Source organism: Pezoporus occidentalis, unplaced genomic scaffold (genome assembly GCF_034315485.1).
Source record: "Pezoporus occidentalis ecotype Australia unplaced genomic scaffold, CSIRO_AGI_Poc_V1 ctg3, whole genome shotgun sequence".
Taxonomy (NCBI): domain Eukaryota; kingdom Metazoa; phylum Chordata; class Aves; order Psittaciformes; family Psittacidae; genus Pezoporus; species Pezoporus occidentalis.
The window spans coordinates 15,678,685-15,702,631 of NW_026914940.1; positions in this window are offsets into that span (position 1 = coordinate 15,678,685).

Consider the following 23,947-nt stretch of genomic DNA (forward strand, 5'->3'; position numbering starts at 1 on the left):
ATGACAAATCCTGATCAGAAATGATATTTATAGGATAACTGGTGGGAAAAGGAATTGAAATTCTGTTGTCATTTTTGTGCTCTATATAAACTGAAAAGGCCCATTCTGGCCCATGCTGAAATCACTGAAGGCTGTGTTGTTAAATACTTTGGAAAGAGGAGCAAGGAATCACTGTAAATATGATACTGTAAGGAACATGCGCTAATATTTTTCTGCAGGAGTTCTAGAGCAAATTGGTTAATTCTCAAAAGCAAAAGAAAAATACTATTTCACAGTGGCCAAACTTTCATATGCAACCCAGAATCTGAAGTTTCTGTTTTTTTGGTTTATGCATTATATGTTTTAACATATAAAAGTAAATGAAACTTACATAGAACTTGTTCAACAATTCTATTAATGCTCAAGCTAGTGTCCATTTTGCGTTTTTCAAGATTTATACTGACTTCGTTGTAATAGAGAATTAAGTTTTCATAATAGTTTGTTGAGTTTCCGTTGTTGGGTTGGATTTGTTTTTTTATTTTGTTTTGGGTTAGGGGTGTTTGTTTCTTTGTTATTTGTTTTTTACTGTAGTTCCTGAGCTGTGTGACTCATAAATCGTTTATGTGTTAACTGTTTAGCTTTCTAGTAGCGGAGTGGTTAATTTTCGTTGGGGCATATGGAATTTCATATTTCAGTTCTTGACTGGAGTTGGTTAACAGAGTCTACTCACTGTTTCTTGTTATTCTAAGGAAGATAGCTGAAACTAATTAGACTCTCCCCTGTGAGGGTGGTGAGACACTTGAACAGGATGCCACAAGAAGCTGTGGATTCCCCATTCCTGGAACTGTTCAAGGCCAGGTTGGATGGGACCTTTAGCAACATAGTCTATTGCAAGGTGTCCTGGCCCACATCAGGGACATTGAACCAGATGATCTTTAAGGTCACTTCCAACCCAATCCATTCTATGATTCAATGATGCTATGATTATGGAAGCAAACATACTACAAATAAAATCAGAAGTGTAAATTTACACAATTAAGCAGGACTGATACTAAAACATTTGATTATATGAAAAAAAAACCCACTGTGTTCCGCATTCATTATTTTCTAGATGCTGAACCTATGGCAACTTAATATCCTGACTTGCTCAACCAGGAGTAAGAGTAGGAGTAGTTCTGAAAAGTAGGTCTCATACTTTTGTGAAAAATTATTAATGTTGAAAAGATATATAATTCTCTAGCAATTAGTCAAGTATTCAGTGAATATGTTCTTAGTGCTCCATACTTTGCTGCATATAAATCATGCCAAATCAGACATAATAAGCTGATTAGGTCAAAATCCTCCAGGGCAGCCTTGGGTGTAGCGATCGTGAGATGCTCGAATTTGAGATCCTCAGGACAGTGAGAAGAGCGTGCAGCAAGCTCACTGCCCTGGACTTCAAAAGAGCAGACTTTGGCCTCTTCAGGAACCTGCTTAGGAAGGATCCACGGGATACAGCCCTAGAGGGCAGAGGGGCCCAAGACTCTTGGTTGATACTCAAGTATCACCTGCTGCAAGATCAGGAGTGTTGCATCCTGACCAGAAGGAAGTGCAGCAGGAGGGCCAGGAGACCTCCTTGGATGGATAAGGAGCTCCTGAGGAAAATTCAATTGAAAAAAAGAGGCTTATAATAAGTGGAAGCAAGGACAGGTGGCATGGGAAGAGTACAGGGATGTTGTCCAAGAAACTAGGGACCAGGTTAGGAAAGCTAAGGCTCAGTTAGAATTAAACTTAGCTAGAGGTATTAAAGATAACAGGAAGGGATTCTACAGGTACATAGCAAATAAAAAACAGACTAGGGAGAAGTAGGCCCCCTCAGGAAGCCCTCGGGAGAACTGGCTACATGGGATTTGGAGAAGGCTGAGGTTCTTCATGAATTCTTTGCCTCGGTCTTCACTGCCAAAGGCTCTGACTGCACCACCCAAGTCTTGGAAGGCAGATGCGGGGACTGTGAGAATGAAGACCTTGCACCCACTGTAGGAGAGGATCTGGTTTGAGACCATCTTAAAAACCTGAACGTGCACAAGTCCATGGGTCCTGATGAGATCCATCTGTGGGTCCTGAAGGAGCTGGCAAATGAAGTTGCGAAGCCGCTGGCCATCATATTTGAGAAATCATGGCATTCAGGGGAAGTTCCCAATGACTGGAAAAAGGGAAATATAACCCCCATTTTCAAGAAGGGGAAAATGGATCACCCGGGGAATTACAGACCAGTCAGTCTCACCTCTGTGCCTAGCAAAATCTCCTGGATGGCATGCTAAGGCACATGAAAATCAACAAGGTACTTGGTGACAGCCAGCATGGCTTCACTAAGGGGAAATCCTGCCTGACCAATTTGGTGGCCTTTTATGATGGGGCTATGGAACTGATGGACAGGGGTAGAGCAGTTGATGTCATCTACCTGGACTTGTGCAAAGCATTCGACACTGTCCCACATGACATCCTTGTCTCTAAACTGGAGTGACATCAATTTGATGGATGGACCACTCAGTGGATAAAGAACTGGCCGGATGGCTGCACGCAAAGAGTTGTGGTCAATGGCTCAATGTCCCGCTGGAGACCAGTAACGAGTGGTGTCCCTCAGGGATCAGTGTTGGGACCGCTCTTGTTTAACATCTTCGTTGCTGACATGGACAGTGGAATTGAGTGTGCCCTCAGAAGTTTGCCAATGACACCGAGCTGTGTGGTTCGGTTGATACCCTGGAGGGAAGGAATGCCATCCAGAGGGACCTTGACACGCTTGTGAGGTGGGCTGATGCCAACCTCATGAGGTTTAACCATGCCAAGTGCAAGGTCCTACACCTGGGTGGGAGCAATCCCAGGCACAGCTGCAGGTTGGGCAGAGAAGAGATTCAGAGCAGCCCTGCGGAGAAGGATTTGGGAGTGCTGGTCGATGAGAAAATGAACATGAGCAGGCAGTGTGCGCTTGCAGCCCAGAAAGCCAACCGTATCCTGGGCTGCATTAAAAGGAGCGTGACCAGCAGGTCAAAGGTGATCCTGCCCCTCTACTCTGCTCTTGTGAGACCTCACCTGGAGTATTGTGTGCAGTCCTGGTGTCCTCAACATAAAAAGGACATGGAACTGTTGGAACAAGTCCAGAGAAGGGCCACGAGGATGACCAGTGGACTGGAGCACCTCCCGTATGAAGACAGGCTGAGGAAGTTGGAGCTGTTCAGCCTGGAGAAGAGAAGGCTGCATGGAGACCTCATAGCAGCCTTCCAGTATCTGAAGGGGGCCTATAGGGATGCTGGGGACGGACTCTTCATTAGGGACTGTAGTGACAGGACAAGGGGTAACGGGTTAAAACTCAAACAGGGGAAGTTTAGGTTGGATATAAGAAGGAAATTCTTTCCTGTTAGGGTGGTGAGGCACTGGAATAGGTTGCCCAGGGAGGTTGTGAATGCTCCATCCCTGGCAGTGTTCAAGGTCAGGTTGGACGAGGCCTTGGGTGATATGATTTAGCGTAGGGTGTCCCTGCCCACGGCAGGGGGTTGGAACTAGATGATCTTAAGGTCCTTTCCAACCCTAACAATTCTATGATTCTATGATTCTATGAAAATACTTTTTTGTCTGAAGTATACTGAGAACACACTTTTAGAAAGTGCCTTAGATCCCAAACAGACTCAAGAGAAGGTAAATTTTAATCTCAAACCAACATGAATTAGTGTTCAGAATTTTATGCTCTAGCTGAATGTCCACATTTCTAAGAACATATATAATGTTTATCAGAGGGAACTTTGGTTTGAATTACGTAGTACTGATAAAATTATTTATATTCCTAAAATAAAATAGGCTGTGTATGGAAAAAATATTTATATATTTATCCTCTTTTCCAATACTTGAATGACAGGAGATTATATCTGAACACTCTAAGTATCCTGCGGTGATTCTTGTGAGACATTCTGCTTGGTGCTTTATCATATTCTGCAATGATCAGAGTTTTGCCAGTTAAGTGCTATAATCAGAATTTGGAAATTAAAAAAATATACCCGGCCTCTTCAAATTGTGAATAGATTCTTCTATAAGACAAGCAGAATACAGAAGGATTCTGCTCCCATATGTCAATAGAAGTATTTGAGAATGCATGGGAAATCATCACATTTATCGTTAGCCCACCAAGAGAATGACCAGTAGCATAAGTTGAGTAATGAGTCCCTAAGATTATTTCTTTTATTTTCACTCATGCATTCGGAAATAGATTGATGCTAGAGAAGTGGTCAGAAGACCCTAAAGATCAAACAAAAAGAAACCCAACACACAAGTCTGGGAAAGCGTAAAGGAATAAACAGATTAATGTTCTGTGTTAGAATGCTAAATGTTGTTATATTTGATCAGTGATTCTGAAACCAGATGAGAAACAAGAAGCTGATGTGACTTTATCATCCACGCCCTCAGAGCAGCTTAACCTGTTGATTCCACTTATATCTTGACAACAGTTTTTGTTCCTCTACCTCATATCTAGTGAATTATTTCTTACCTGTTTGAAAAGTTGTTTGATCCAAAAAAAATTTTTCAGGGGGACAAGAAATTAGAAAGTCTTTCTTTACTGTGAGGGTGGTGAGGCACTGGGTTGCCCAAAGAAGTTGTGAATGCTCCATTCTTGGAAGTGTTCAAAGCCAGGTTGGACAGAGCCTTGGGTGACATCATTTAGTGCGCGGTGTCCCTGCCCATGGCAGGGGGAGTGGAAATAGATGATCTTAAGGCCCTTTCCAACCCTAACTATTCTGTGATTCTAACAGGGTACATCTTATTTTAGTGATCTGATAAAAACTATGATTTACATGCTTTTTGATGGCATTTGGGGTTTTATTTTTTATTAAAGTATAATTAATATATTCTACCTCTTCAACCAACAGCGAATTGTAAAAATATTTTGAGACTTGTAAATTTATACTTATGTTATTTGTAAATGTACTTTTAAATTACATACATAGTCATGAGACTCTGGCACTGTCAGTGTTATGTAGAATAAAATACGTATTTCTAAAGTTACGGACAATGAGAAAATTAATGAAAAGCTCTCACTGCACTTATGGCTTTTTTTATGTTGCCTATAAGAGTGCCTAAGATTACTAAAGACAAAGGACATATATTAGATGTAAGACTGATTAATTAAAATGTATTTCCAATAAAGTAACTGTTCTTTCCCCCTTTTATTACCTTCTCCAGATGCTGAAACTATGTCAACGTGATACAGATTATCTCTAACCAAATCTAAAAAAAGGCTAAGTGCACCAAATTGGTGCCTGTGATTCTAAAATATGATGATGATGGACTTTGTCATTAGTGAAAAGCAAAAATAATGTTTGGCCTGGAGTAAAGAGCTTTCCTGTAAGTGAAGAAATTAATACTTAGCACATGTTAATGAGCTTAGATGAACTGTCAATTGTCAATTTTGAGAAAGAGATTATATAGCACAAGAAAAATTCAGGAGAACAGGCAACTGTCCTCACCACAGCCATGGACTCCAGAGATTTATGTAAAGTGACAAAAGCAATTAAGAAAGCTAAGGGGCTAATAGCTAAGGAACCTGTTAAGGCAGATGTCTATATCGTTCCTAAGCATGTCCAGAAAATAGTGAGGACTATATATGTACTATATATACATATATTTATACACATATATATGGCATATATATACACTATATAAAACACAATTTTATATATATATATATCCATGCAAACATATAATGTAAAATAAAACCAGTGGTGATGAAGTTTTCCCTATTTTCTTTTAAAGAAAATCAAAATGTATGAAATATATACTCTATATTATGTACATATACTATATATAACATAGTGTATGTATGTAATATTTAGTGTATTATACTTTATATATTCTAATAAATATATATACTGATATATTAATGTTCATTTTACAAGTAATGAATTCTCATAAAATATTTATTGCTTCAAATTGCAATATACTTACCATATACTTAGCCATATCTGCAGAAAGATCTTGTCTATAGATCATTGCAAAATGTAAATGCTTATGGTAATAAGGTATGTAATATCTTTAGTAAAATGCTATATTTACTGTTAAAAGATTACAGGTGTGAATTACAATCTGTAAATGCCTTTATGTTCATGGAAGATGAGGTGTAGTTGTCTGAAGGTTAATTTTATTACAGTGATGTAGAAATACAGAAATTACAGAATCACAGGATTAAGGAATGATTAAGGTTGGAAAGGACCCTAAGAGCATCTAGTTCTAAACACCCTGCCATGGGCAGGGACACCTCACACTAAACCATGTCACCCAAGACTCCATCTTACCTGGCTTTTAACATTGCCAGGGATGGAGCATTTACCACTTCTTTGGGCAACCTGTTCAGTGCCTCACCATCCTCACAGTGATACGGCGAAAACTCCAGGAACAAACTTGCCAACAAAGTTTTCAAGCTGACAAGCAGGTATTCTTTATTGCAGCACCGGGAGACACAGGGGATATCTCCTCCTAACATGTGTCTCCCCATTGCCACGCAAGCCATCCTTTTATAGCCACTGGGCATACATACATATTCATGAGGCTACGTATGGATTACATAATTTTCCAGAAAGTTCCCCGCATGCGTACAGAATTGTGGTGGTGGTCTCTGAGGGTCGTTTACTTCTTCCAACAATCTTCATCACTTCTGGCAGCCTTTGAAGCATGCGCAGTAGATGCTCATAGCAGTTTGATTGGTTCATTAGCACCAGAGACATAATAATCCTCCTATCCTCCTACTTATCAGTTAGTTTAACTGTAGCCCATCCTGGACACCTGCGGTTCCCAGATACTCCTTATCCCTGTGTCCTGTTCTTCTAGACTGTTTTTCTTAAACTATGTCACAACAATGAAGATTTATCTTGCGAGAATTCTCAGTATGTTCTCTAGCTGTACTCTATTTTTTTTCTCTATGTATCATGCACCTCAGTAATTTTCCATTGCTACTGTTGCAAAGCCATCAAACTTAACATTACTTAAAACCAGTTCTAAAGATTTCTATATTCTATTTTGTGATTTTGTGCCCCCCCTTTGTCTCAACAGTAAACTTCTTCCTTACCTCTAACCTGAAGTTCCCCTGTTTAAGTTTAAACCCATTACCCCTTGTCCTATCACTACAGTCCCTAATGAAGAGTCCCTCCCTAGCATGCTTGTATCCCTTGAGGTATTGGAAGGCTGCTATGAGGTCTCCACACAGCGTTCTCTTCTCCAGGCTGAACAGCCCCAACTTTCTCAGCCTGTCTTCATACAGGAGGTGCTCCAGTCACCTGATCATCCTTGTGGCCTCCTCTGGACTTGTTCCAACATTTCCATGTCCTTTTTATGTTGAGGACACCAGAACTGTACACAATACTCCAAGTGAGGTCTCAGGAGAGCAGAGGGGCAGGATCACATCCTTTGACCTGCTGGTCACGCTCCTTTTGATGCAGCCCAGGACACGGTTGGCTTTCTGGGCTGCAAGCACACACTGCTGCCTCACGTTTATTTTCTCATTGACAAACACCCCCAAGTTCTTCTCTGCAGGGCTGCTCTGAATCTCTTTTCCACCCAAGCTGCTGCTGTGCTGGGATTGCCCCAACCCGCATGTAGGACCTTTAACTTAGCTGTATTATAAATGTCTTCATGAAAATACAGCAAGATTTTTTTTTAAGCAGAATTAAAAAATAGAGTGGTAACTGCTCAATTAAGTTGCAGAACTATGGATCAATACAAGTTAAGTAACACCTGAAGCTTTTTGAGGTGCAGTTCATCAATGTTAGAGACTGAAAACTAAAACTATGATTTCAGGCAATGTTTTTCATGTGAAATTTCACAAATACCATATGAACGATAGAAAAAGGTACATTGTCAAATGCTGTAATAACCTTCATAGACACCTACAGTGAACTTAGGCATTATTAGTCTCATAACTTAAAATGTCTTCTTAAAATTGATCTTCTTTTATCTGTTCTTTTCCATCCTTCAACATTCCAGGACTAGGTTATCAGAAAACGTGGAAAACTGGTAGAATACAGTGCTTAATGATGTTGTGGTTTAAGCCCAGGCAGTAACTCAGAACCACGCAGCCGCTTGCTCACTCCCTCCCCACCTCTTCCTCCCCCCATCTCCCAGAGGGATGGGGAGGAGAATCGAAATAATGTAGCTCCCACGAGTTGAGATAAGAACAGTCCAGTAACTAAGGTATAACACAAATCACTACTGCTACCACCAATAATAATAATGATAAGGAAAATAACAAGGGAAGAGAATACAACCTCTCACCACCTGCTGACCAATACCCAGCCTGACTTGAGCAGCGGTCTAGCCCTTCTGGGTAACCCCGCCAGTCTGTATACTGGGCATGACATGCTGTGGTATGGAATACCTCTTTGGCTAGTCTGGGTCAGGTGTCCTATCTCTGCCTCCTTCCGGCTTCTCCTCCTCCCTGGCAGAGCATGAGACTCAGAAAGTCCTTGGTCAGAGTAAACATTACTTAGCAACAACTAAAAACATCAGTGTTATCAGTGTCGTTCCCAGGCCGAAAGTCAAAACCACAGCACTGCACCAGCTACTAAGACTGAGAAAAATGACTGCTACTGCTGAACCTAGGACAAATGACAAAGCCTCTTTACATTGCTTTTAACTTCTGCTTTTTTAGAAAAAAAAAAACAACAAAAAACAACAACAACAACAAAAAAAAAAACACAAACAAGCAAAAAACAAACCCTGAAAGAAAAATGATAAAAACATATTAACATCAAACACATTCTTCCCTGAGATATTTAAAGAATAAAAAAATATCTACTGTTGATAATCTTAAGGATCTTTTCCAACCTAAATGATTCTATAATTCTATGTTGTTGTGTAATATGAAAAGATGCAAGAACCTCGGAAGTCCATATAGCATTTGTAAGTGATATGTAATATCACAATAATATAGGTCTCACAGGAGAACAGATTGTCAGTTATGATTCTTAGTCATAGAAAAGTCTATGAAAATCACTAAGAAAACAGTTACTTAATTCTATTCTGTGGAGGGTTTTGAAAGTTCAGTTTCTTGTTTACTGTTTACAAGGAAAGATGTGTCCACCCAGAATCACATTCTGCACGGTACTCTTCTGAAAACACTTGCAGTCCACAGATACCTCCAGCTCTTGACTTCTTGACTCTGTTAGCTGAGACTAAGTACTATATGCAGCTAAACGTTTCTGGCAGTATTGTGCTGACATTTAAGCTGTGTTTATGAAATATTTCTGTTTTGATAGAGCAACAAATTCTGTGGGGTTTGTGAAAATATTCTCGAGGAGATAAGGCTATATAACTCAGACATAGAAACAAAATTACAAATTCTCAGAAGTAGAATATGTATCTTTATATATATACATGTAAAACTCTCAGTATTTCTTTCTAGTCCGTTTTTCAACTTCAGGCTCAGATTCTTGTGGACTGATCTGCAATAACAGAAAACTACAGTTATGATAGCCAGGAATATGGCATCAGGGTAGGAAAAAGTTTCAAGCAGAGCTTGTTCTCACAGGATTATAGGATTATATGATCATAGAGTAATTCAGACTGGACAGGAGCTCTCTATTCCAGCCTCTTGCTCAAAGCAGGGTCAACTGTGAGGTCAGCCAGGTTGCTTAGGGCTTTATCCAATTGGGTCTTAAAAACCTCCAGGAATGGAAACTGCACAACCTTCCTTGGTAATCTTTTTCACTGTCTGACTGTCATCCTGGGGAAAATGTTTCTCTCCATGTTAAGTTGGAGCCCCCCCTTATGAATTTTATGTGTTGTTTCTTGTCTTCCTGTCATGTATTACTGCAGAGATTTTGGCTTTGTCTTTTTGAGACCATCCTCACAGATATGAGAATTGCATTAAGTACTCAAAGCAAAGTCATCTTTTCTCCAGGTTAAATAAACCCAGGTGCCTCAATAAAATTGCAGTCAGTAGAATGCCTTCGTCAAGTGCAAGATCTCCTGTTTCTTCATGATGGACTTCATAATGTTCCTTTAATCCTGTATGGATCATTTTGGATGGCAGTGGTGCCCTCACCAGTATTGGCCATTCCCTCACTCACACTTTCTCATTTGCATATTTTCTGACTGTCATCTCCTCTAAATCATTGATATGGATATTAAACAGGATGCTTTCCTGAATGGGCCCCTGAGAACCACCACCAGCCTCTTGGTTAGGGTAAGCCTACCCTTTGATCCTGATATCCCAAACAATTTTTTATCCACCCATTGAAAGCACAATGTCCTAACTTAGACATGGGAATATTTTGGGAGACTGTCAAAGACTTGAAGTTTAGTCAAATGATATTACTGCTGTCCCTTCATCTACAAATATAGTATATTTTGTTATAAAAGACAATTCTCTGCTCTAGCATGGAGTCCTTCCCATGGGCTGCAGTTCATCATAAACTGCTCCAGCGTGGGTCCCTTCCATGGGTGCAGCCCTTCAGGAACAGGCTGCTCCAGTGTGAGTGCCCCATGGGGTCACAGCTTCTGCCACAAACCTGGTCCAGCAGGGCTCCTCTCTCCAAGGGGCCATGGGGCAACAGGGCCACAGGTCCTGCCAGGAGCCTGCTCCAGCAGAGGCTTCCCATAGAGTCACAGCCTCCTTTGGCCATCCTCCTGCTCTCCTCTTCCTCAGACTCTTACGTCTGAGCTTCAGTGGCACTTCCTTCCTCTCACTTTCCCACCTTGTTATCCCAAGCTGTCACAAGTAAATATATTTGGAAATAAAAACCAATGTGAGCAATTTTTTCAGCCTGGTAAAATAATAACCTTCGGTCTTATGTCATCTAGGCAGCATACTTGTCTGTTTGTTTAAGGCATGGAACATTTAAGCTTTAGAAGAATCTATACAGAAGTAGGCAAGAGACAAACACTACAGAAACAGTACAGGTAAAAAAGAAAATCAAAACAACAAAACACCCCCACACAAACCATGGTTTACTGGCATTTTTTTTCCCTACCATTTTACAGTTGTGACTATAGTGTAACTGTGTTTACTTCCATCACCCACATTTTTATCCTACTTTTGAATTGGTAGAATGTGAAAGCTTTACAATATTACATGAAAACAAGAACATGAATTAGACAAAGTCCTAGAGAGAGAGGTTTCCATGCAGTATATATGGAATGTTTTAAGAAATAATTAAGTGCATTTGCTTTTAGGAAAAAAAAATCCTCAGAGTTCATTAAACAAATTGTTAGAGAAGCAAAAAAGTTATTAAACAAATATGGCAAAGTAGGGATCCAAATTCACTAGCAAGAGCTTCTAGCACTTTTTTTGAAGTTCTTCCTCAAATGTCCAAAATTCAGGTAAGATAATGCATTTCTATCACTAATTTGTAATGTGTTAGACCAATATATGAATAAATTCTGCTTTACAGTAAAAAGGCAGGAAAAAACCCACCTCTAGTGAGTCTTGTGCAGGGATTGTGGTGAAGAGATGGGTGAAGAGATTTTTTTTCCTGATTCTTTAAGCTTTTAAGTTGTTATTCTTTTTCTAGTGTCAACAGACATAAAAATATGTTAATTTTGTTGGATGAACCTGAAATCCTTAAAAAGGAGGGTTTGCCTCCAAAAGCAATGAGAATTGGATTAATTTTCTGTTTACATAACATTATTCATTCTGTGCCCGCTATAATGTCTAGGTGAAGGAGGTTTTAAATCTCAGTAATGTGAGTCATTGTGAGCAGTTCATAAAAACTTCCAAGTTCTCTAAGATAGGAAGCATTAGGGCTAATCTGATATAGGAAAATCAAATAGTTAAAGATGTTCTTTTCTGATTTTACTTTGGCACTCATTATATGTAGGGCAACACAGCACTGTCCATCTTTTATGCCAGTGAAGGTTCAACGCAGATTTACTTGCTGTTGTCATCAGGAACACAATCCCGTCACAAGAGTAATAAAGCAACTTTTATATTAAAGAGTTTAATAAAAGTTGTTAGGTTTTGGGGATTTTTTTTTTCTAAGTTTTTAGTTTACCATATATTTGAGTACATAAATTAGGAAAGAGTGTTGGGGAAATATTTATAAACTGTATGAATTTTACCAGAAGTAATTACACCAAATAATATTAGAAATAAAGTATATGTAGTTGTCTCACAAGGTATTCATTTACAGGTCTACAAGAGTGAAAGAGCACATATTATTGCCTAGAGATGTTGCTTTTTCCTGTTAGCTGTGTGGATTATCTTGCAGTTCAGTTACTTGTGTTCCTGATCAAAAGCTGACTAATTTCACCAATTTCTCTTTGACTAGCAGCCTATAGGAAACATACAAACTGGGTTTAGATGGCTTTTTGAGTGCTCATTTTACTCCATGCTAAATGTACCTTTTGGCAGATCTCACCACTGAAGAACAGCTGAAGAGTCAGCAGGTGAAAATCCTGAGTCCCTGATATCCCTCAGTAGGAAAAGCCCACACATACCTTACTTGCAGTGTGGATGGAACACATCTGTCAGTCCTTGCAGTCAAATTCCATGGCCCATTGTGCAGATGGCATGGTGACAAAGGTTTTCTTGGAAAGGCCCTGTATATGTGCAGCAAAGGCTGATCTGATATGCAGAATTCTGGAAGCGTGCATTCTGCATTGCTTTTGCATGTGATCTCTAAGTAGTGAAATGATTATACAAACTACCGTCAAAGAATACCTGGTCTTTTGTCTAGTGTTCTATCTTAAATTTTTCATTTAACACAGGGAGAACTGCAACATTTTGAAACCAACAAACTTTGCTTTCAGAAAAGAAAAAAACAATGACAGTTTGAACTGCTTTTGCATAGGAAAGATTAAAAGATCCATGGCAAAACATTGTCATAGCTTTTGCTTCTGAGTCAGAAGTCCACAAAAACATGACAGAGGAAGTTTGGCTATGGAGGGTTTGTGCTTTTTTGGGGCTTGGTTTTTTTGTAGTTTCAACCTTCCCAAATAAAGTAGCCTTTTCTGGGAAGAGAGATCTTTTGTTTTGCTTCAAGTAGGTGTGACCCTCCAGGCTCTGAACTTCCATTACAGTGTTTCAGCTCCTGTTGGCTTCTTTCTTAATGGGAACTGAAGAATGGTGTTCACACAGTATTTTACAAGTTCAGAACAAAACCTATAAATTTTGGAGAGCACAGACAGATGCATTTTTTTGGCTGTACAAATAAAGATGATAAACCAAACAATTAAATTTCTGTAGCAGAAAATCATGAAGAAAAAAATTCTGCTTGCATGAACAAATATCCAACCCTGGTTAACAGAACTCTAATTGCTCATGTTGATTTGGCACACTCAGCATTCATTTCTGGCTTGCACCTGAAACACCAGCAAGATGGAAAAGACAAGGAAAAGCAAAGAAACAATGAAGTGGAGAGGGAAGGTACTTAAGGTAGAAAAATAAGAGGTTAAGGGGTTACAAAGGTATAGTTGTCGCAAGTGTTTCCAGTTTAAAATAGAGGAATAATTAGTGTGATGAAAATGTTATATCTCTAAGTTATAAGATTTCAAATTGGTGCAAATTGTACACCCACTAAATTCTGTTCAAGAGTGAAATTCATTTAATGCTGGGGAAACATTATTCTTTTCAACTTTTCAAAACAATTATACTGAAAACTACCATAAGAGCAAGACCTGCCCTGGCAAGGCTACATACATAACACATATAACTTTTTTCTATCCCTGCAACATGGAATTTCTGTAGTTAATTCATGTCCTCCTATCAAAATACTTGCTTTACAAAATAATGAATAGCATGTAGAGCATTTATTTGTACTCAAAAATATCAATAGCTTTAATTTCAACAAATATATATATTTAAAGCAGACAGTTCCACATTGTTCTGGAGATGTATCACGGAAAAAATACTTACTCACAAGCAGCTGGAGGTTTTGCCAATCAAATGGTCTGACCACTCTGCAGAGAGTTATCTAAACAATGTTAAAATTTAAAACATCAGAAAAATCTTTTCTTACTATGACTGTTAAAAAGAAATGTATCATGGCAATACAACGGTATCTACTGTATATACAGATATTACTTAGATGTCAAGAAAAAATATTTTTGAAAGATTAGCTTTTGCTTTTTTGTATTATAATTTTTATAGTTACCTCTTTTTATCATAATTTCTCTTTTTTTCTTGGCCTTACTTAAGCAATCTATAAAATCAATTGTCAGTCTAAAATACATGGTTCTTTGAGATAATTTCTGTTAGCTCTACTCTTTACTAGTGAACTTGGAAGAAGAGGGACCCCAGCTGTTAATAATGTGAAGTAACAATTTTATGTTATGTAATGTAAATAAAAATTTGATGTCAATTCACTCATCTTTCTTCGTACAGAAGAAATCTCTTAATATTAGGGAGAATTAATGATCTCTCTGCCATTTTTAGGATTTATACACAGGATTCTGCCTTTTAATGAAATAATCTGGGAAAGTAGAAAATTAAGGACCAGTTAGTATCTGAAGGAACATTAGTATCTGAAGGGGGCCTATAAGGATGATGGGGAGGGACTCTTCATTAGGGACTGTAGTGGTATGACAAAGAGTAATGGGTTAAAACTTAAACAGGGAAAGTTTAGATTGGATATAAAGAAGAAGTTCTTCACTGTAAGGGTGGTGAGGTACTGGAATGGGTTGGCTAGGGAAGTTGTGAATGCTCCATCCCTGGTGGTGTTCAAGGCCAGGTTGGACAGAGCCTTGGGTGGCATGGTTTAGTGTGAGGTGTCCCTGCCTACGGCAGGGGGGTTGGAACTAGATGATCTTAAGGTCCTTTCCAATGCTAATTATTCTATGATTCTATAATTTGTTAATTAAAAAATATACTAAATAGCCAGTAAAGGTGGCAGATGTCACACAGATTGGTTTGGTACTAAATATTGTGGATAGGTTGCTAATACAGTGATAGGAATCTTATTACAAATCTGCCAATAGAACAAAGTGAGTTTTTAAATAGTCTGAGATAAACTGGCTTGTATAGAAAACCCCTTAGATCTTCTTTAGAGAGTTAAGTCATTATGCAGAGTGGTGAGTTGGAATCTTCATAGGAAACAGTACGCAGTAGCGTGCATTTTCCTGGTGACTTAAGACTGAAAAGAAAAAATTATTTTGTGATGTCCTCAAAGGTACTGTCTTGTTTAAAGAAAATACTTAATGAGTGCAAAAGCCGTAAAGCTCACAAAACCTTCAATATATGACAAAGGCATACACTCTTTTAGATAGTATTGCTCTCTATAAATACTTTCAATATGAGCTCTTCAGTGAATGAATTGATCTGTATGACTAAAGGCATCAAAACTGTACATCAGAAAAGTTTTTCAAAGAAGTGTCACATTGCTAAACAAGGGACTTTTTACAAGGGCGTGTGGTGACAGGACAAGGGGGAATGGGGGTATGGCTTTAAACTGAAAGAGAGTAGACTTAGGTATAAGGAAGAAATTCTTAACTGTGAGGGTGGAGAGGCACTGGAACAGGCTGCCCACAGAAGGTGTAGCTGCCCCATCCCTGGAAGCGTTCAAGGCCAGGTTGGATGCTAGGAACTAGACAATATTTAAGATCCCAAACCATTCTATAATCTTATGATTCTATGATTCTGCCTTTTTTTGAAAGCATTAATATGCTTCTTTTAGGTATATTAATTAGTGCATATTTTATTAGAAAACACACCTTTAGTGTTTTAAAAAATAAACTAAAAGGAAATAATTTAACTCTCAGCAAAAAGGCCAGTAATTATCCTTGTCACACTTTGCATACTGATGTGCAATGGTTTTAGAAACTTACTAATCCCTACTTACATATAATAAATGAATAATCTAATAATAGCTCTATTACTTACTAAAGACTTAACTTGAAGACACATTTGTAAACCAAACATTACATTAGCAACAAAATAATGCAAACAGCTTCTAAAAGAATTTACCATTTAATGAAATAGCTAATTATAAAATGATGATCTAAATAAGTGAAATGAGGAAAGGCAACAATAAAAAAAAAACAAACTCGGATGTCAACCTCAAAACCCATTTAGGTAAATTGTATCCAATTACTACAATTAAAGCTAAATGCCCACTTGTTTTTCTAAGAAATAGGAACATACTTACACTGTTACACAGGTAAAATGAAATAGAGCTTTATTAAGCACAAGATTCTCATTCACTTTTGGAAACAGTTAATGGGGAATTAAAAGACTGTATAGATTATATTCAATTATAGCAACTACAAGAATTGTAATGCAGCTGAGTTCAAACCTTGCATTCAAAAACATCTGAAAATTCTTTTCATTTATTCATATATCTGTATAAGCCAGATTATGCTTTGATGAAATTTTCCTTGCCATATTTGTAGAAGCAAGATTTTTCACTCTGTACTAGATTTTGTCATTCAAACATCCAAAGGTCCTGATAAATTTCTAACTTTTTGAAAAATTTCTTAGGGTGTCACTCTTTTTCTACATGATGCCAAAATTTCTTTCCATTATTTAATCTTCATTTTATATGCAGGAGAACCTAATTCTGATTATAAATACCTCTTGATTAAAATAGGTGCAATTGTCTTGACTTCAGTTATTTCAGTGGGAATCTATACTGCTGTGAGGAAGAGGTGACCTTGCCCCTAAAAGTAATAAGATATACTGAGTCGCTGATACACGCAGAATGTTAAAAGTTTCCATTAAAAAAATTATAATGGTCTTTGATTTACTGCTTTGTTTCATTTTAGAGAACTCCTGTAAGTTTCTAATTACAGAAGGAAAAGCTAAAACAGTGTCCATGAGGATAAGCAATAAAAGCCTTCAGATCCTCACACTAAGACAATATTGTCTAAGATGCAGACAGTACTCAAAAGTCTGAACATAAATGCAATAAAATATTTTTGTAATGAGAATATACCACTGGAAAATTCCACAAACATATTATGTTAGTATCTATGAAGGTCTTTAAGAAAGTAAGTACAGTATCATTTCAATCTTACAAAAGAAAAAGAAACGAGAAAACAGAACTTGTCATGAGTATTGCAAATCAGTATACCCTGTATTTCTGTCAACATGAAAAAAAAATTATAAGAGGATATTTTAATACAGACTTCCTGTTGTGTGGCTGAGATATTAATAGTTTGCACAGACTATCAAGAAGGATTACAGAGCCCTGGGACTGAAAGTCAAGGACTCTGGAGAGCAGGTAGTTTTCTCCTCAGTCCTCCTGGTCAAAGGCAAAGGGCGTAAAAGGACCAGTCAAATCTGATGAATCAACAAATGATTCTAGGACTGGTGTCACAGGCAGGGGTTCAACTACATGGAGCATGGGACTCACTTTGAGAAACCTGGCCTTCTGGGGGCTGATGAGGTCCACCTCTCAAAGAAAGGGGCAAATGTCTTCAGTCACAGGCTTTCCAAGCTCATCAAGATGACTTTAAACTTAAATTTCTGGGGGAGAGGAACCTCAATCCATCTCACTCCTACCAGTATGATAATGCTGCCATTAGGAGATGCCCAGAACCTAGTGGGGGATCACAGCAAGAGAGCACCTGAAGAGCAGCAAAAAGGACTTCCAGCCACTCCAGCCAATGAGCCAGCATCAAAGGGAAAGGGTAGGGACTGGCAGAATGAAGACCTGCGCACAGTAGGAGATTGTGTTCAAGACCATCTATCTTTTCTGTGGCAGGCTGTTACTGTCCTCTGTGCATGTGTATGCATGCATGCATCTCTTGGACACAGGCTCGTGATTTTATATTTCACAATAGCATTTTCTACCTTCTATTCAGAAAAAAGCCCACAGAAAGCTTCTCAGTCATGGTCCCAGGGAAGAACCTCACACAGCTCAGGGCTCTTTGCATCCTGTTGTTCCCTTTCATGGTACCTTTCCAGCTCTACAGCTCATGCAGCTCTGTTTTCCTCTCATTCTAAACCCTAAGCCTAAGTTTAGGCTAAGCCTGAAGCACTGCTTCTGTTGTAGCAGGGTTAGATCTAACATAAATTTTCCAAGAGTTGTACCATATGTCTGCTGGAAAATCTCTTAAAAAAACCCAAACAAAAAACAAACTAAACCCAATGACATCGTACATGTAATGCATCTTTTTCCTCAAGATATTTAGCTTCATTAAATATTTATATTACTATGTTTCCATTTTTTAAATCCATGAACCTGAAGAGGCAGATGGCTAAATGGTTTGCAGATGGTTGAAAATGATAAATGTCTGTGACAAGGTTATCAACAGTACTTTTGTTCACTGCATTACTGCAATCTGTTTCTGCCTAGGAAGCAACCTGACCTGTTAAGTGAGCTTAAATTAGTAAAATATTTTCCTTTACTTTTCACTGTAGTATTTCAGTTTTGTTTTCAGCGTAAGTCATCTACCTGTAGTGAGTGCCATTTTCACATATTGTGTAGCTTTGCAGTGATTAGCTATGTCTTGGATGAAACCCACTGATTTATCTGTGTATATTATATAAACATTTTTCAGACACATTTACAGGTTTTTGAATTCATAGCATATAACTAATGAAAAAAAGAAAATCCATATGGACTCACAGATGCATACTGCAACTATCCTGTAAAACTGGTAGAAGGAAGTGCTTGTATTTGGTTTTGGTTTATTCCGTGAATTAATATATCAGCTGCAATAATTAGGAAGGTCAAGAGCACTAATAAAAAGGTGAGTTATGTAATCATATTTTTAAGTGTATTTATTGATTATAGTCCCTTTCACAAATTAATAATCTGACAATGAAGAAATGAACAGGAGATAATGAAGAATAATTAGGGAGGCAGAGCATTGTGGCAAGGTATGGAAAAGACAATGGATACTCCCTGTGAGTCAGACCAATGGTTTGTCTGGTTAGGCCTCCTTTACTTAACAGCATCCAGCACCATATATTTTCAGAATAGGGTAGAAATAAAAACAACATGTCATTGACATTCCCACTAACTCAACATGGCCTTTTTTAATCTCCAATGTATTTCTAGGCAATGGATTTTTTTTTCCCTGGAATAATTGCTCAGTAATACCTTCATTAAAAAAAAAAAAAACAAGAAAAAAAAAACACAGAAAAACAACCAACCAACAAACCAAAAAAAAGAAACCAAAACAAAACAAATAAAACACCAACAAGCTCCCCTCCCCAAGTGAAAAAAAAAGCCAAATAAAAAACCCCCACAAAGCAAACAAAAAAGGAGCAGGCAAACAAACAAAAAAATCCCCATCAGCTAATTATTAGAATGTAGAAAGCAGATTTTGCTCAGACACTGCTTTGTTTTTTTCACAGAGTTTTGTTCTAGCACAGTTTATGAATGGCCTTGCAATTTTCAACATGCAACTTTATGTACCATTGTACTCACCGTGTCAGAAAGTTTATCAAATTCCACAAAAAGTTCTTCATTATCTTCTCAGATTTTACTAAACATTTTCACATGCAAATTGGTGATAAATATTTCTATCATCAATTCGACTTAGGAACTATGATTATAAATATATTGCACAGGTGCAGTTAAAATCACTTTCGTCTTCCTCCTCTTATATAGTTCCAATCAAAGACTGTACCTTTCCTGTTCTTTACAATAAAAATATTTTCATGAGAGTCTATGGGTACTGTTTTAGCAATCTCATATGTCCAGCCCTTATGCTTGTATGATTTCTTTTGATGCATTTAATTTTCATAGATTACTCTTTATTAAAGGAAGAGGATTTCAGCCTCTTCCTTTTCTTTTTATGCTTCAGTTGTTCATAATCCCTTAAAAAGATAGATTGTGCCCTTGTATAGCTTTTTCTCAAAATTATTCTTAATCAGTGTTATAACTTATCCGTATATGGCTATTCTCAGGGAGTGTTGGTCAGGAATGCATTTCATTGCATTGATTCACAGGGATAAACAAACTTCACCAAATTTACTTCGTCAATTGCTGAGGTGAGTAGATTGAGAGAGGACGCCTGCAACACTGGAGTGGAGAGGGGAGAGATCAGCGTCCAGGAGCCTCAACTCAGAGCGACAAAAGCCATTGAGGACGGAGCCTCAAGTCCTCAACAGGACTCGCCCAGGAGCCGGCAGCTCAACTCTCGTGAGCAGCTGACTCACTGGGGGCAGAGCCAGCAGGGGGCTCGGCGACAGCTGGGAGTGGTTAAAAACCGCCCAGGGAGCGCGAGCGACCAGGAGCGTGGCGAACAGAGCAGGCCGAGGCAGTTTGCGCAGGCAGGCGATGGGGTGACCGCCTGATCAAGAGGGCTCGACTGGAGCGCAGGAGGAGGAAGGACTGCTTGCTTGTGCAAAGAGACGTAGATGGACCGATGGACCAGATAGATCATGGTCACCACTCGATCAAAACCTGTAGTTAGGAATAACGTGGGTACCCAGACTGAGCCTTCCTGCAGACATGCGGCCGTGCAGGTCTCTGACTGCAGTGAATGCTTGAGCCTGGCGCTTGTATCGGAGAGAGCCAGTGACACCGCTTGTGTGAGGTGTCAGCAAGTAGATGACCTGCTAAAGCAGGTGGTTGAACTGAGGGAGGAGGTAGAAAGGTTGAGAGCTATCAGAGAGTGTGAAAGTGAAATTGATTGGTGGAGCCACAGCCTAAAGCAAGGGCACAGGGAAGTGGTTGAACAAGTGATAGATTCCCCTTCCCTCCTATCATCAGACAGAAGGAGTAAACTTAAGGGACAAGGAAGTATGGAGGGAGGTCCCTCCTCGGAGAGGTAAGCGAAAACCCTCACAATCCCTTCCTTCCTCCCAGTTGCCCTTGAGTAACAGGTATGAGGTCTTGGAACTACAGGGCCAGGTAAATGGACATGGAGGGGTAGATCCATCTAGTGAGTCACCTAGAGCTTGTCACTCACCCCCATGCCTTAGAACTTCCTCAACCAAGAAGAAAAGAAGAGTAATTGTGGTGGGTGACTACCTTCTGAGGGGAACAGAAGGACCCATTTGTCGACCTGATCCATCCCACAGGGAAGTCTGCTGCCTACCTGGGGCTCGGATTGGAGATGTTAAAAGGAAACTCTGATCTGGTGCAGCCCTCTGACTACTATCTGCTGCTGTTTTTTCAGGTTGGCAGTGATGAAATTATTACAAGCAGGGCAAGGGCAATGAAGAGAGACTTCAGGGCCCTGGGACAGCTGGTTAGAGGGTCTGGAGCACAAGTGGTGTTTGCCTCCATACCTGTTACAAGCAAAGGTGAAGAGATAAATAGGAAGAGACTGCAGATCAATGTATGGCTATGGGACTGGTGCCAAAGGCAGGGGTTTGGGTTTTTCAATCATAGGCTGCTATATGAGACACCTGTTTTGCTGGTGGCAGGTGGGATACATCAGTCCCAGAGGGGGAGAAGGTTTCTGGGGCAGGAGTTGGCAGGTCTCATTGACAGGGCTTTAAATTAGGTAGGAAGGGGGAAGGGGAGATAACTGGGCCTGTTGAGGACAAGCCCAAGAGAAACATGCTAGGGCTTGAAGAATGGCAGACTAGGGAGAACTCTCAATCTATTGTTTCATTTGAGGGAAAGTGTAGTTGTTTAGACCCTGTCCTGCAGGGGAAAAAGGGTACCTGGGCAAGAGTTAGTAGAGCTCACTCACAGAGCTCTAGGTTAGATTCAAAGTGAGAGGGGGTTGTAGCTGGGTTTGACCTAGTGGGGCAATGTTCTAGTATGAATGAAGACCAGAAGGCCTCCCGCCTTCCAAGGGTGCCACTAGCGTGCTCAGCTCGCTCCCTGAAATGCCTGTACACCAATGCACGCAGCATGGGAATAAACAGGAGGAGTTAGAAGTCTGTGTGCGGTCTAAAGGTTATGACCTGGTGGCAATTACAGAGACATGGTGGTGCAGCTCACATGACTGGAATGTGGTTATGGATGGCTATGTCGTTTTTAGGAAAGATAGATCAGCAAAGTGAGGTGGTAGAGTTGCTCTTTATGTGAAAGAGCTACTAGAATGTATTGAGTTCTGTCCAGGGGCAGATGAGGAGCAAGTGAAAAGTCTGTGGGTGCGAACTAAGGGACAGGCTGGTATGGGTGGCACAGTTGTGGGGGTCTATTATAGACCTCCTGATCAGGACGAAGGAGTTGATGAGGCTTTCTACAGGCAATTGAAAGCAGCCTCACGACTACATGCCTTGGTCCTTATGGGGGATTTTAACTACCCTGATATTTGCTGGAAGACTTACACAGCCAATCATTCACAGTCTAGGAGGTTCCTCCAGTGCATTGATGATAACTTCTTAATGCAAATGGTGGATGAGGAGCGCTGCTGGATCTGGTACTCACCAACAAGGAGGGTATGCTTGATGTAGTGACAGTCAATGGCAGCCTGGGCTGCAGTGACCATGAGATGGTGGAGTTTAGGATCTTGTGTGGGAGGAATAGAATACCTAGCAAGGCCACATTTCTGGATTTCCGAAGGGCCAACTTTGGCCTCTTCAATCAATTGCTAAGGGAAGTATCATGGCAAAGGGTACTAGGTGGTAAAGGGGCTCGAGATAGTTGGTCAGCGTTCAAGAACCACTTCTTCAAAGCTTAGTATCAGAGTGTCCCAATGGGTAGGAAGTCAAGAACGGGAGCCAGTAGACCAGCATGGTTAAACAAGGAACTGCTGGGCAAACTTGTACGGAAAAAGAGAATCTATGGATTATGGAAGGAGGGGCTGGCCACCTGAGGGGAATATAGGACAGTTGTTAGAGCATGTAGGGAAGCAATTAGGACAGCTTGGAACTTAATCTGGCAAGTCGGGTCAAGGACAATAGAAAGGGCTTCTTCAAATACATAGCGAATAAAACCAACACAAGAAGCAGTATAGGCCCACTGCTGAATGAGGTGGGTGCCCTGGAGACAGAGGCTATAAAGAAGGCAGAGGTGTTGAACGCCTTCTCTGCCTCTGTCTTTACTCCTGCAGACTCTCCCCGGGGGACCCAGATTCCTATAGCCCCGGAAGGAGTCAGGATAAAGGAGGAGTTTGCTTTGGTACAGGAGGATTGGGTTAGGGATACGTTAAGCAATCTGGACATCTATAAATCGATGGGTCCAGATGGAATACACCTGTGGGTGCTGAGGGAGCTGGCGGAGGTCATTACTGAGCCACTCTCCATCATCTTTGGTAAGTCGTGGGAAACAGGAGAGGTGCCTGAGGATTGGAGGATGGCAAATGTCACGCCGGTCTATAAGAAGGGAAAGAAGGAGGACCCGGGTAATTATAGACCAGTCAGCCTCACCTAAAACCCCGGCAAGGTGATGGAACAACTTATTCTTTACACCATCTCTAGACATATCAAGGATGAGGAGGTCATTAAGAGCAGCCAACATGGCTTTACCAAGGGGAAGTCATGTTTGACCAACCTTATAGCCTTCTGTGAGCAAGTAACTAGGTGGATGGATGATGGTAGAGTGGTAGATGTGTTTTTTCTTGATTTCAGTAAGGCATTTGATACTGTCTCCCACAGCATCCTCATAGATAAGCTAAGGAAGTGTGGGCTTGATGATCAGGTAGTGAGGTGGATCAAGACCTTGTTGGATGGAAGAAGGCAGAGAGTTGTGGTTAATGGGGCAGAATCTAGCTGGAGGTCTGTGACTAGTGGAGTCCTTCAGGTGTCGGTGCTGGGACCAGTGCTGTTTAATATTTTCATCAACGACTTGGATGAGGGAACTGAATGTACCCTCAGCAAGTCTGCTGATGATACTAAACTGGGAGGAGTGGCTGACACACCAGAGGGCTGTGTTGCCATTCAGCGAGACCTGGACACGCTGGAGAGTTGGGCCGAGAGGAACTTGATGAAATTCAACAAGGTCAAGTGTAGAGTCTTGCATCTGGGGAAGAACAACCCCATGTACCAGTACAGGTTGGGGGCTGACCTGCTGGACAGTAGTGAAGGGGAAAGGGACCTGGGGGTCCTGGTGGATAGGAGGATGACCATGAGCCAACAATGTGCCCTTGTGGCCAAGAAGGCCAATGGCATCCTAGGGTGCGTTCGAAAGGGTGTGGTTAGTAGGTCAAGAGAGGTTCTCCT